The sequence below is a fragment of the Delphinapterus leucas genome, chromosome 12, assembly GCF_059928025.1.
Source record: "Delphinapterus leucas isolate spDelLeu-1000000601 "Yukka" chromosome 12, BTC_Dleu_Yukka2, whole genome shotgun sequence".
NCBI classification, from domain to species: Eukaryota; Metazoa; Chordata; class Mammalia; order Artiodactyla; family Monodontidae; genus Delphinapterus; species Delphinapterus leucas.
Window position 1 is genome coordinate 78,455,646 of NC_143140.1, and position 14,512 is coordinate 78,470,157.

Genomic DNA, 14,512 nt, shown 5'->3' on the forward strand with positions numbered 1-14,512 from the left:
GTGCCAGTTCCAACATTAACAGACCACACTGTCTGTTTTCCCCATTCTGTTCCTGATCTAACAAGCACAGCTAGAAAATACCACATCTAACTTCAGCTGGACCTTCCACACAAATGAAATTATAACTTTTTTTCTTGCATCCCATGATCTTGTTCATACCACTTTAATAATTTCTCCTTCTGTAGCCCATACCTGGTAAGTGGCAAGACCTCAAGTCTTTTTCATGATTCTCTATGCGTTCATAAATGGAGAGCTGTTTCAAGTTCCTTCCCAATGGACTCAGGGACACCCTGCAAATCAGAGGATGTAGCTAGATGCTAGGCATCCACCTAACTCCATCCAGTAGTATATTCAAGCCTCAGCTAAGACCCAGCCAAGACTCCTGGTTGAGTAATTCAGTGACCTTCCCCACTCACTCTGTTACAAACTTTTTACACATGTTTAACCTTAAAAATAACTCCACAAGGCTCTCATTATCTCAGTTTCCATATGAAGAAACTAAGGTCCAAAGAAGGTTGAATAAATTTCCATAGGTCACAAAGTTAAAAAGTGGCAGAGTTAGTATGAAACCCAAGCTTTCTTATCCCAAACGATGCTCTACTACTTTATAGTAGTCTTTCAAGACTACTATAAAGATACTTAGCAACTTGTTTTTATTCTCAATGACGTCAAAATAATACTAAGCCTTCAGGATTATATCCTTGGATAACCGACAGTATCACTGTTATTGTTACTAACATGTTGCTTCCTTCTTTCTCCATCAACCCCTTCTTAGATGCTACCAATACTTATGAAATCTCTCAGAGAATAGCTTTCCTTTCCAGCTCCTAGTCATTATTTTAATTCAGCCCTTTGCCATTATCTTTGATCAATTGAAAAAAAAAGGGGGCTTCTAATCTGTATTCTCTCATCTCGGTATCTTCTTAACTCAATTCGTATTATTCATAATTGCTATCTTTCTCCAACAGTTTTCATCACATCATTTTCTCTTCTACCAGAAAAGTTAATAACTTTTCCTTTTTTGATAAATGTAACATTAAGTGACTCCCCTCCTTCATCAATCCGTCAACATTAAACTCAGTTTCATCTTTTATGCTATTTTTCACTAGAATTTCACCCTCAAGCCTTATCCTTAAAACACAATGTATGGACTTCCAATTCGAAGAACACTACTTTGTGTTATTTGTTCAACAAGTCTATACTCCTAAAACTATCGAAATGACCAAAGAAAAAAGTTTTAAGGGTAAAATATGTATCAGTGTTCGAAAATATTGAGTTTTCCCTTAAAAGTTGGAAAATTTGACAATTTTTATAAACTATGGTCCATGCCAGACCAGATAAAGGGAAACAATGACCACAATTCAAATCAACTGACAGAAGGTTGGAAAAAGTAGTATGTCCAGATAATTTGGATAAGACACAAAGGCTAAAATATATCTGGTTATTGGATAGACTATAGCCCACAATCTTGAAAATATTCTTCTGGATCCAGAAGAAAGTAAGGAAAACCCTCAGGGATATACTACCAGAGAGAGAGAGAACACCATGAGTTGAAGCTGGAGAGGAGAGGAGCAAGAAAAAATAAAATCTGGGGTTACTATGAGGGAAATGCTGGTACTGAGATACTAAGCCTGACTCAGGGTTGGGTGAACAGAATCTAAAAGTCCAACATTAGAATGAAACCCTTGATGTTGAACAAAATGGATGGACCTAGGTCAGTAGCAACCAGGGAATCCAGGCAAACCAAACTCAATCGTCCTTAGAGAAAAGTATTTCGATTATAACCCCAAAGATTTCCATGGATTATGAAGTCATCATAAAAACTGAGGAAACCCACAAGGAGAATGTTTACTACAGCAATGAATAAGCAGAAAAAATACACAACATATTTAAAACCACCCCCATAACTTCAAATTGTAGAATTACCATCTATAAATGGGACGAAGTGAGAGAGTAGCATTGACATATATACCCTACCAAATGTAAAATGGATGGCTAGTGGGAAGCTGCGGGGAGATCAGCTCAGTGCTTTGTGACCACCTAGAGGGGTGGGATAGGGAGGGTGGGAGGGAGATGCAAGAGGGAGGGCATTTGGGGATATATGTATACATATAGCTGATTCACTTTGTTGTACAGCAGAAACTAACACAACATTGTGAAGAAATTATACTCCAATAAAGATATTAAAAAAATAATAAAATATGAAATAATTCTAAATAAAATATTGAAAGAAATAATAAATTCAAAAAAGGAAACAGCCAAGATGAAATTATTTTTAAAAGATCAAGCTACTGTTAAAAATACAGTTTTTAGAATGAAAATATAATCATTGAAATTATAAAGTTTCTCTATAAGTAAACTAACAACTTAGATAAAGCTGAAGGCAGAATCAGGAAATTAAAAGATTACCCTAAAGGAAGTACACAGAATGAAGCAGACAGAGAAAAGGGAATGCAATATATGAAATTAAAAGATAAATAGACTTGAAGAACTGAATGAGAAGGTCTCATAAAGTAGTAATAGAAAGAATGGAGGAGGGGAAATATTCAAAGACATAATGCTTGAGAATTTTTCAGAACTGATGGAAGATTCTGAAAGATATATGAAAGATATCCATACCTACACATATTGTAGTAAAAGTTCAGAACACCACAGCTTAAGAGATCTAAAAAATAGTCATTTCTTCTGCAAAGAAATGATAACTATCTAAAGGCAGGCTTTCAACAGCCACAATAAAAGCCAGTAGCCATAGAATTATGTCTTCAAGAAATTATTTCAAGAAAATAACTCTCAACCTACTATTTTGTATCCATCAAAATTTCTTCAGGGTTGAGTGAATTAAACATATTTCAAGCATTTTTAGATCAACAAAATCTGAGAGAAAAACAGTACACTTTCACAAGAAATTTCTGAAAGATATACTTCTGAAAAAAAAAAAAAAATCCCAGAAAGAAGATCTAAGAAGAAAGATGAGCAGAAATTGGTAAGCATATAGATAAATCTATATAAACTGTCTTATAAAATAATAAATAAAATTCTAATTGGGGAAGTTAAATGATAGAACTTAAAGAGTAATAATAGCATGGAAGTCAGAAAAGATGATTGGAATAATTGTTCCAGAACCCTTGTATTGTTCATAAAGAGGAGGGTATAAACGGTTGATTAAATTTAGTCATTGTTAAATTAGTGGACACCCCCTTAAAATGTCAAAATTATAAAAGAAAATAAGTTAGAATATATCATTTCTAATCAGTAAAGTAAGATAACTGGATAATAAAACAAGCAAATTTGAAAGAAAGAGAGAAAGAAAAAAGGAAAGAGAAAGAAAAAAAAAGAAAGAGGGAGAGGGAGGGAGGGAGGAAGGAAGAGGCATAGAAAAAAAACAAACAGAAAGTATAAATGAAGATCACAGAAATAAGTAAATATATATCACTAATCACAATATTTATGTATTGATAAATACATACACCAAACTTGTATGTATTGATAAATGTATTAATGTATTGATAAATACACCAAACTTGCCAGTTAAAGACAGAAATTTTAAGGCTAAACATAAAAATTCTACATTAGACACACCTAAAATATAAAGAGAAAATTGTTGAAAGATATGTCCAACAAATAATAGCCCAGAGAAAGCTGGGGAGAGCTATATTAATAATATAAAAAGAGTCTTTAGGATAAAAAAAATTATTAGGAAGAACAAGTGATACTACCTAAAGTTTCAAATTACAGTAAGATTTAACAACTAGGTATGTAATATGGTCCTACCTCAAATTACACAATGCAAAACATTCAAGAACTCCAGAGAAAAATTGATAATCATCATGATAATATAAGAATGAAACACACCTTTTTCAATTATTGATAGTTCAAGCAGAAAAAAGTCTATAAAAATATGAATATTTTGGACTACCAAACTTGATTTAATGAAGATAGACAGATTTCTTCTCAAGCACACGATACATTTATCAAAATTGAATACATTAATCCATAAAGCAAGACTCATCTTACATACAATGTATATGTGTGTGAATATATATATGTTCTACATTATACAGAGAGAATATAAATAGTCTGTGTGGCGTGTGTTTTTGTGTACTTGTATATATATTGCATTCTCTAGCCACAAAGCAGTTAAATCAGAAATCATTTAAAGAGATGAATTTTTAACATCTTCTCATGAAAAATTTCTAACACATGCAAGAGTAAGTGAAGTAGTATATGTTGAGTGCTCATGTATCCTTCATCTAGCTTCAATGATTATTCAACTCGTAGTCAATCTTTTATCATCTATACATCCACTCCCATCTGAATTTTTCTGAAGCAAATTCATCCATAAATATTTGTAACTCTATAAAGGAAGGACTTTTTTCTTTAACAGAATGATAATACCATTATATATATATTAAAATATATATAATTCCTCAAATATCCAGTCAGTGTTCATATTTCCTTGATTATCTTATGTTTTCTTAGTTTGTTCAAGTCAGGATCCAAATAAGGATCATGCATTGCATTCGATAGATAAATCTGTTAAGTCTCAAGTGGGTATATTATTAAGACCCCATATGATTGAAATTCTAAAACCACACTTCCAAATAACTCATAGACCACAGAAGAAATGATAATGGAACATTGAAAATACTTGTAACTGAACAAAGAGCAAAATACCAACGTAGTGTTACTTTGAAAAGCAATGAAAGCAGTAATTTGAGGAAAACTTTACACTTCTTATTAGAACACATTGTGGAAAATAATGATTTAAACATCCAACTTAAGGAGCTGGGTAGGGTGTAGAATGATAGACTATAAACAGAAAACAGAAGGAAGAAATTTAAAGCAAGAATGGACTATTGAAATAGGAAACTAAAATATAACACGGGATCAATGTGATGGAATACATAGCCCCAATTCTTTGACACTCATCCCGTTGATAGGAGGGGTCTATTTCCCCTCCCCTTAAATCTTTGCTGTGCAACAACTCTGACCAAGAGTATGGCAGAAGGGATGCTTTGCCAGCTCTACGTCTAGCCTTTAAGAGGACATGCAATTTCCACTTCCCATAGAACGTTCTTAGCATTCCAAGCTGCAATGTAAGAAGTATAAATACTCCATTGGAGAGGCCATGTGGAGCAGCCCTGTGATACATGGATACAGGGAGAAACCTGGCTGACCTCGGCCCTCTAGTTCTCCTTGCCAAGGCATCAGGCATGTGAGTGAAGCGATCTTGGACTCTCCAGACCAGACCAAGAACCAATAATACCACCAGGTAAACCCAGTCAATACCATGTGACGCAAGAGAATGAGCCAGGAAAGCTATCCCTGAATTCCTGACCCACAAAATCATGAGATAATAAAATGGTGGTTGTTATAAGCCAATAAATTTTCAAGGTTGTTACACAGCAAAAGATAATGAGAGTAATAATGCCAAAAGTTGGTTCTTTGAAAAGACTAATAAAATTTGTCTCTAATCAAGACTAATAAAATTTGTCTCTACTCTCTAGTGATATTTGCCAAGGGAAAAAAAGACATAAAACATTTTTTTTTAATTAAGGAAAAAAAGGGCTTGGATGCTAACTAGACTTATTGTGGTGATCATTTTGCAATATATACAAATATTAAATAATTATGTTGTACACAAGAAAGTAATATAATGTTATATGTCAATTATACCTCAACTGAAAAAAAAAAGGACTACGTATCAGACTATATATCGAAGAGGAAACTCTGGATTAAAGCCATCAGGCAGGATGGGGACAATCTGATGCAGTAGAACAAGCAGTTGTTTGAGGTTTGGATTCTTCCACTAATTAACTTTGGGAAAGTTATTTAAATCTATCAGACCTCAGTTTGATAAAAATGAACTAACTAAAGCTCTTTCTATAGTTATAATTCTTTGACATTGTGATTTTTCATATGTTTAGTCTCTGCTATTTATAGGGGCTGTACTTAAGAAATAGTGAATTCAGGGCAAGGAACAAAGTAGAGTTCAGAAGGTAACCAATACTACTTGTTCTCTTTGCTTAAACTGGGGAAAATAATTTGGAGACTAACCTGCCTTTCTTTTTTTTTTTTTTTTTTACAAAATTTCACTATGTCTATTCAAGATCTTTTTGGGTCAATAAAGTCAATAAATATCTGTTGAATTAAATTCACAACAACACACAAAAAGGTTATTTCCCAGAATAAAAGAAATATCACATTAGCTAGTTTGATAGACATAGCCTACGATGAAAGAATTAGTTTTTATCCTTATATATTCTATACAAACACTGTATACTAAATTCTGGTTTTATAAAGATTTTTCAAGACTTTGAGAGTCCTACAAATGGCTCATGATACAAATATGATGTGAAGCTCAATTGCATTTAAGTGCTTACTGAAAACATGGCCACCATTTCTACTTTGCTCTACATTTTCAGCAGTAACTTAAAAGTTCTGTAAGACTTAACAATTTATTTGTGTCTTTCTGTTGCTTTTTAACATGGAATTTAGTTAATGATGTTTTGTAGCATGTTAAACTTCTGCTGATATTTTGGAATGATTTTGAACCTTATGGATGGAGGGGGTGGAAAGGCCATAGTTCCATCAAAATGTTCTAGCTTGTTACCTTAGAGGAAATAAAAAGCTCTATCATGTTTCCACCTTAGTTTCTGGTGAGGAAATTTAATAGTTTAAATGCCTTTTTAAATTTCAAAATACTTGTATCTCAATTCTAAAATTTAGTGTACAAAAAAAAAAGCTAGACCAATTGACATAATGAACAGGTTATAGGCTGCAATGGAAAGATTAGGCCATCCTAAAAAAGATATCACCAGGATTTTTGAAATTTCATTTTAAATTAGCAAAGCCATTTCCCATATTCAGTTGTTTTCTGATGAGCATAAATATTTGCATGGTAAAATTAAGAAACAGTTATGATTTAATGTATGCAGTATAAACATAAGAAGCATCATACTCACAAATAGATACAGATTACTCTTACTCTGAACATATAAAGACATCTTTAAATAGATATAGCTATATAATATTGACATATTTATGTAAGAGTTCTTTACATTCTTACTACAATTAAGATTAGGACATCAACCTTGACCTTTACCCATTACAATTTCAAAAAATAAAATGAAAAAACCCTAGCCACATGCTTTTTTATTTCCAAGTGTCTTCTTTATCTTTCTGAGCTAGCTAGTTTATCTACTACAAGGCATTAATAATTTATTTCTTTCCAAGTTATTTTTAGGGTGCTTTAGCTTTATTAAGCTGTCTACCAAATGCTAAAACATTAAATAATGAGTTTTCTCTTCTATGCCTACCCCACAGATAGGAGATTTCTTGCTTCAAACCTCAGTGCACACATGTAAACACAATTACTCAAAACAAAGCAACAAGTGAGAAGGAGGATTAAAATAAGAACTCAGGCATTCTAACTCACAATCCAGCATTCAACCCCCTAGAACTTGCTGTTTTCCTTTGTCCTCTTTGCTGTGAACCAAGATACTTGTTCTTTAGCAGGGTGTTTCTGCTGCAAATCCAGTTGCTACTGCATTATGCAATGAAGTCAGAAGCCTGAGCTTGTGACATCAATATAGGTTGCTATGGTAACTCTTTCCATAAGTATTACAGGTTCATTGTAGGCTCAAAAAAGAGGACTTCAGCAGAGTAGCAAAATAGCTGGCATTATTCAGCCTAAATTACAACAGTAATTGTTGCAAAAAATGTCTTATACTAGCTATAGTAAATGCAGATTTTTATATTTATGTCGTTATTGAAAGTCATTTTCTATTTTTTTGAAAGAAATGAAAATTCTTCAATAGAAGTAGCATTGCCACTGACCTTCTGATATAACAGATCTACATGATCCAAGCAGAAGAGAGTCACACTGTAATATAGTTAATTATTCCCCATATTGTGTCATTCCAGAAGTCAAGTAATGTTATACATTATCTGTTATGAGTACATTCATAATAGCATGATTCCAATCCAGTTTTCTCATTACAGGCATTATAAAAAGGTCCCACAGAGCTGTTTGTATGAAAGCAATTTTAGATGACAAGTTTTCCCAATGAGCGTGCCTATTTTTACCCGAACAATAGAAAAGATCACCTTTTTATTGCATATGTTCATCCTTATTTCCCTGAATATTTTTGCTTATGCCTCAGTTTTAATGGTTAAGTCCATCTCCCTGTGTAGGAGACATTTGGAAATATTCTTTATCCATTACATTCTTTTAACCTGAATTTGAAGCTTGTGGCTGACAATTACAAAGCCTGGATTCCTTTCTTCCATAGCTCCTTTTTTTTTTTTTAATCATCTACCATCATCAACATGAGGATGTTAGTTCAATTCTGCAACCATGCTCAGGCTAGCCACTAGGGTTACAATGTGTCGGGCATTAGGTATAAGAAGCGTAAGACATACATGTCACGCATGTAATAGCAGCAACAACACTAACAATATTTACTGAGTACCTGCCATGTGCCAGACACTATGGTAAGCACTTTACATTCATTATCTCATTTAATCCTCACAACAATACAGGGAGAGAGGGAAGTACTTTTATCCCCATTTTCTGCATTGGAGAACTGAAGCTCAGAGGGGTAAAGTCACTTGCCTGAAGTTGCAGAGGTAGCTAGGGAACACAGCTGGCATTTGAACTTAGATCTGACTCCAAATATTTATCTTTTGACAGAAATTAAGGAAAATTTCTTGTTACTGTGTTAAAATTTTAAATTGCATCACAATCCTATTGATAAAGAATTCCTTCACATACACTTCACTGAAGCATAAAGGCAATGATAGTCTTCAGGTTGACTTCATAAACACTTTTGATGACTGACTTTCCTGTTTTTGTAACACTCAGCAGTTCAGAAAGTGTTTGCATGAAGATATTTTTATTCCCTTAGGTTATAAATGAAAATATCTCTCAAAAATATTGATCTATAACTTTTCTTAGACAGTTGCATTGATATTCTCATACACTCCAAGCTACTGGACTATCTTCAGCTCAGATAAATATATTAATAATGTGTATAGTGTAGCGCAGTTTACAAATCATACTAAACATTCACCCGTTCAGCACATTTTCACTGAGCCACTATTATGAGTCAGGCACTGTGCAAACTGTTAGATATGAAATGACAATAAAAAACTGAAATGGTCTCCAAATTAAGGAAGCATATAGTCTAAAATGGGAGTCATTGATCAAATAACAACATAATAAATGTAAAACTGGAACTGTGTCCAGACAGTAGAAAATAAGAAAGGCTGAAAATAAACAATCTAAGCAATTCAACCCTGAATGATACAAAGAGAACAGAAGAAACACAAAGAAGCAGAAGGAAGAAAATAATAAAAAGAAAAGGAAAACCTGAGGAAATGTAATGCAACATATGATGGGAACATCAACACAGCCAACTTCATTCTTTGAAAAGACAAATAAAATTGACAAACCTCTGGCAAGGGTGATCAAGAAAACAGAGGCAAGGCAAAAGTAAGCACCTTTTGAAATGACAAAGGGAACACAATTAGAGATACAACAGAGATTAAAAAGGGGATAAGATGCAATGAACTTTATGTTAATACATTTGAAAGCATAGATAAAAGGAACAAACAAAATTGATCAAGAAGAAACAGAAACTTAAATAGGCCTAGACACACCAAAGAAATTGAATTAGAAATATAAAAACTTCCCAGATCAAAAGCGTGGATGGTGTCACAGGTAATTCTACCAAAATTTAAGAATGGATAATTCCAGTCTTACAAACTCTTCTAAATAATTTTTAAAAGCAGGAACTATCCAAATAAATTATTTTATGAGTCTAGTATAATTTGATTAAAACAAAAAGCTAAACAAGAACAGTATGAGAAAAGAAAAATAAAGAACAATATCTCCCATGAACATAAATACAAAAATCCTAAATAAAGTATAAAATCCAGCAAATGTAATAAAATGCTGTATCCCTCTTTTCTTCCAAACGCAACCATTAATCAGCATTTTTGAATCTATTATTCTCCACTTCTTATTTTACATCTTAGTAATAATACTGAACTGTGGCATTTCCATGGACATACCTTACATCTCTCACCTCTGTGCCTTTCTTGATAATAAGTCCTCTACCTTGACCGCCATTCCTCGTTTAGCTAGATAACTCTTACTTAATCTTGAAAAAATCACCTCATCCCTCTCTCCTTCTGGCCAGAACCTTTTCTTATGATTTACCATATAGTACAAAGTATTTTAATGGGTGTCTTTCCCACAAAGAACCATATGGTTACAGATTATGTCTTTTTCATCTTCTAACCCTTGGCTATTAATATGTGCCTGGAATGGCACTAAATCTTCTAAATCAACTTCATGTAGTTTGCATTTCGACCACATAGTCAGTCTGATGAACTAATACAATGACCTTCATTTAGATCTTCAATATCACTTATATTTACCTCCAGTACTCAGAATGTAACCTTATTTGGAAGTAGGGTCTTTACAGAGGTAATCAAGTTAAAACAAGGTCATTAGGATGGGCCCTAATTCAATATAACTGTTGGCCTTTTACCAAAAGGAAATAAGGACAGAGAGACATCTGCAGAGGGAAGACTATATGAAGGAAGAATGCTATGTAAAGATAAAGGCAGAGATTAAGGTGATACGTCTACAAGGCAAGGAATGTCAAAAATTGTCACAAATCACCAAAACCTAGGAGAGAAGCCTGAAACAGTCTACTCGACAGCCCTCAGAAGGAACCAACCCTATTGACCCCTTGATCGTAAATGTTTACCCTCCAGAGCTGTGAGACAATAAATTCCTCTTGTTTAAGCTAAGCCACGCAGTTTGTGGTACTTTGTTACAGCCCTAGGAAAATAATAAGTATCTTCAAGAAATCTTAGAATAAATCTAAGCTTCTTGCTAATGAATAAGGCAATTCCCAACACTTTCTTTCATTGGGTACCATATTGATAGAGCCAGTTCATGATAAAAATAGCTAGATCGAAATTTCACCTGTGTTTTTATAGCCTCACAGGGAAAATTTGCAAATAAATTTGTACAACCTAACACGTTGCCACCATTTGCTAAAAGAAGGTTAATATTTTTTCTGGAGAGAATGCTTTCCTTTCTTCCAGAAAACAGACATCTGATTCCTAAATGATCATTAAAATTTTTTTATTTTAGGCTTCTAAGACACATCTAAATACTCAGAATGGATTGTTTACCCATCAGTACATAGTTAAATTCACATTAAAACAGTCTCAAATATCAAAAAAGTGTTTTATTTTAACAACAATTAATAATTCATCTAATATCTAACTTTAAGGGGTCTGATGGGAAGCATGGTGGAAGATTCTTATTGAGGTTTTGGAAGAAGGCAAAAACATGACATGAATCATAGTTAGGAATCTATATTAATAGCCACATTACCAAAGAACATACAGAGCTAAAACATTAAACATTTGCTATGTTCCTGTCGAACACTGCAGTCCCCTTTAGGGAAAAAGGCATAAATAAATGTGTCCCTCTGAACTTACTTTTTCCAGATGGGTGGAACTTGAGGGATGCTCTGAGCCAGCAGAATGGTCACTCCCATGCACCTTCAGGGGGAAACGTATGGCTTTTAGTAGAATCTAACAGAGTCACTGATCCTGTTCCTGGACTTGATATGATTTCCTTCCTTTCTCCCCCCCTTTCTTCTACTGTCCTTCCTTCCTTTTTAGTATAAACGTGCTTTTCTATTAAAGCAATGCATGTTTGAAGTTTTAAAGAAGCCCCATTGTTTTGTGCACAGAATTGTCAAAATGAAGGAGCATTTTGAAGCAGGCATCCTGTTTCTTATTTTCTCAGTTCTGAGTATGAATTTTGCAGCATAACATATTGGTTGGGTACATGTTTCAGAGTCAAACAGCCCTTGTCAAACTGACAAGATCTCTTATTAGCTGTATAGAACTTTAGGAGTAGTATTTAGCCATCCTGTGCTTCCACACCAGTAATTCAGGATGAAAATTGTACTGCCATCACATGGTCTGAGAACCAAGAAAAGATGGTACCTGAAGAGCACATAACATAGGGACAACCACCTGGTGCATACTTAATAAAGGTAAGCTAATGATTATGCTTATAAAGAAAGAAAACACCAATTATATGACATTCTGGAAAAGTCAAAACTATAGCAATGGTAAAAAAGATCAATGGTTTCCAGGGGTTTGAGGCAGGGAGGGCGTTAGGTGAGGTTTGAACACATTAAGCACCTTTTTAAGATGGTATAGCTATCTGTAGGGTACTATAATGGCAGGTGTATGATAGCACACATTTGTCAAAATGAATAGAACTTTATAACATAATGAGTGAACCTTACTGTATGCAAATTTTTTTAAAAAACCTATTTGGAGGTCAGGGTATTCCTGGATGGAATGCAGAATGTGATAAAACTAATTATATCATGAATGTATGAAATAAATATAACTATTACAAATGTATGAAGCAAACTCACTGCAGGGGCTGGGGGGAAAAGAAGACCTAAGTAAGTCTGGAAATGAATGAAGTCTAAAAGATTCTAGGCAAAATAAACTGTTATATAAGCACTGTGTGTTGGTAAAGTTGATTCTCATGAGGATATCAGTAATTTTGGTACTGCTGTACATATATACTGGAATTGAACAATTAAGTAATTAGATGCTGGATGTCGGAAGCCAGGTTTCTCACTGTAGCTGTGGGAGATTACAGATAAGAAAGAGGAGGCGGCCAGAATGAGCCATGTGGTAATAGATGAGTGCTGGAGACATCAGTATGGACGCATGTTTAGCTTGGCATAGATACAGATGATTACGTATAGAAATAATTATAGAAATATGTACATACATGGGTTAGTATATACACATATAACCCCTTGCTCTGTCAGTAGGGAGGGCCTAGAAATAATGACACCCCAGCAGCAACAAGCACACCTATCATTCAGATCTTGTTTTCTAATACCATATTCCAATTTTAAAACATCAGGGCTTCTTGGAGAAAGGCTGATTCTAGGACTGAGACAAAAAATATATACGATGATCCTAGAGCATCTTGTAGTGCCAGAAAGTAAAAAAATGCTTTTTAATAAATAATGGAGTATGCAAAGGGACATAGCAGACAACTGAAAAAGTCCCCAATTGTCAGGCTGGAAAATTTTATCAACAAAATAAGTGGCATTGGCTTATAAACCAAAACAAAAAATAAATCTATGAGTCCATACTGATATAAATAAATAATTGAAAAAAAAATAAATATCAATAAATAAGGGAGAATAGACAAATCTCCCACACAGAAAAATTCCAAATAATTAGTGTCAATACTCTGCCCTCGAGGAGGTGAAGCATAAATTCCCACACGTTGGATGTGAGCTGTTCATAGTGACTTCCTTCCAAAAAGTACAGTATAGAAAAGGGGGAGAAAGAGCAACTTTATAGAAAAGAAACCTGGCACACTAACTCAGCCAAGTGACCAAGGTAAACATGGACAGTAATAAGTCATGTTGATAGTACGTACCATTGACATGATGTGATGAAAATGGCACTTTACCTTTTTAGTCTTCTTCCCAAAAACCCACAACCCCAGTCTTATCATAGAGAGAACACATCAGGCAACTCCCAATTGAGGAGCATTTTACAAAATACTTGACCAGTACTTTTCAAAACTGTCAAAAGTCACCAAAAACAGGGTAAGTTTGATAAACTATCACAACCAAGAGGAGCCTAAGGACACATGAGGACTAAATATAATGTGATATCCTGGAGGGGATCCCCAAAGAAGAAAAGGACATTAGGTGAAAACTAAGGAAATTAGAAAAAATTATAGACTACAGTTAAAATAACATATCAATATTGATTCAAAATTGCAAAAAATAGGGCTTCCCTCGTGGCGCAGTGTTTGAGAGTCCGCCTGCTGATGCAGGGGACGTGGGTTCGTGCCCCGGTCCGGGAGGATATATGGGAACTTTGTAGTGACTTAATCTGTTTTAAAATTTAGAATTTGTTTTAAAAAAGAAAAAAATTAAAGACAATTATATTGAACCTAAAAACAAAAACATTAACCAGTATTACTAAGTATTATTTTTTTTAATTCGGTAGACAATTAGTACAGGAGATACCTAGCAACTAGTAGGATTTATAAACTTGAATGTTTAAATCATTACTCCAACTAATCCTGATCTAATTATTATACTTGATTCAATTCACGTTGAATCTCTTCTCAAAGTGAGACCCTCCTCAAAGTTCACCTGTTATGTTCAGAACCTTTACCACCCACTTTAATTTGCCTACAAGGAAATCTTACAGATGTCAGTGGCTTTTATACTCAACCTGCAGTTCCTAACACTCTACTCCATTTTTCAGCACTCCTTGATTTATAGATCAAAGGACAATTTGCCCTTTTTAATCCAGTGAAAAACTATTTAAAAAGCAAGAGGTCAGTCATAAATTACATTAACTTACTAGTAACACAAATCCACACATGATGATTTTTCCCAATGTAAATTAGGTT

General features: G+C 34.0%; 1 long non-coding RNA gene across 1 annotated transcript in view; it reads right to left on the minus strand.

Annotated features, from left to right (window-relative positions):
* The window catches only part of LOC115802050 (uncharacterized), a 456,956-nt gene that overhangs the window by 369,082 nt on the left and 73,362 nt on the right, over window positions 1-14,512 (minus strand). Inside the window, exon 4 of the long non-coding RNA XR_016395247.1 lies at window positions 11,527-11,589. This is a non-coding gene — a long non-coding RNA (uncharacterized LOC115802050). The remainder of the gene's footprint in view (window positions 1-11,526; window positions 11,590-14,512) is intronic.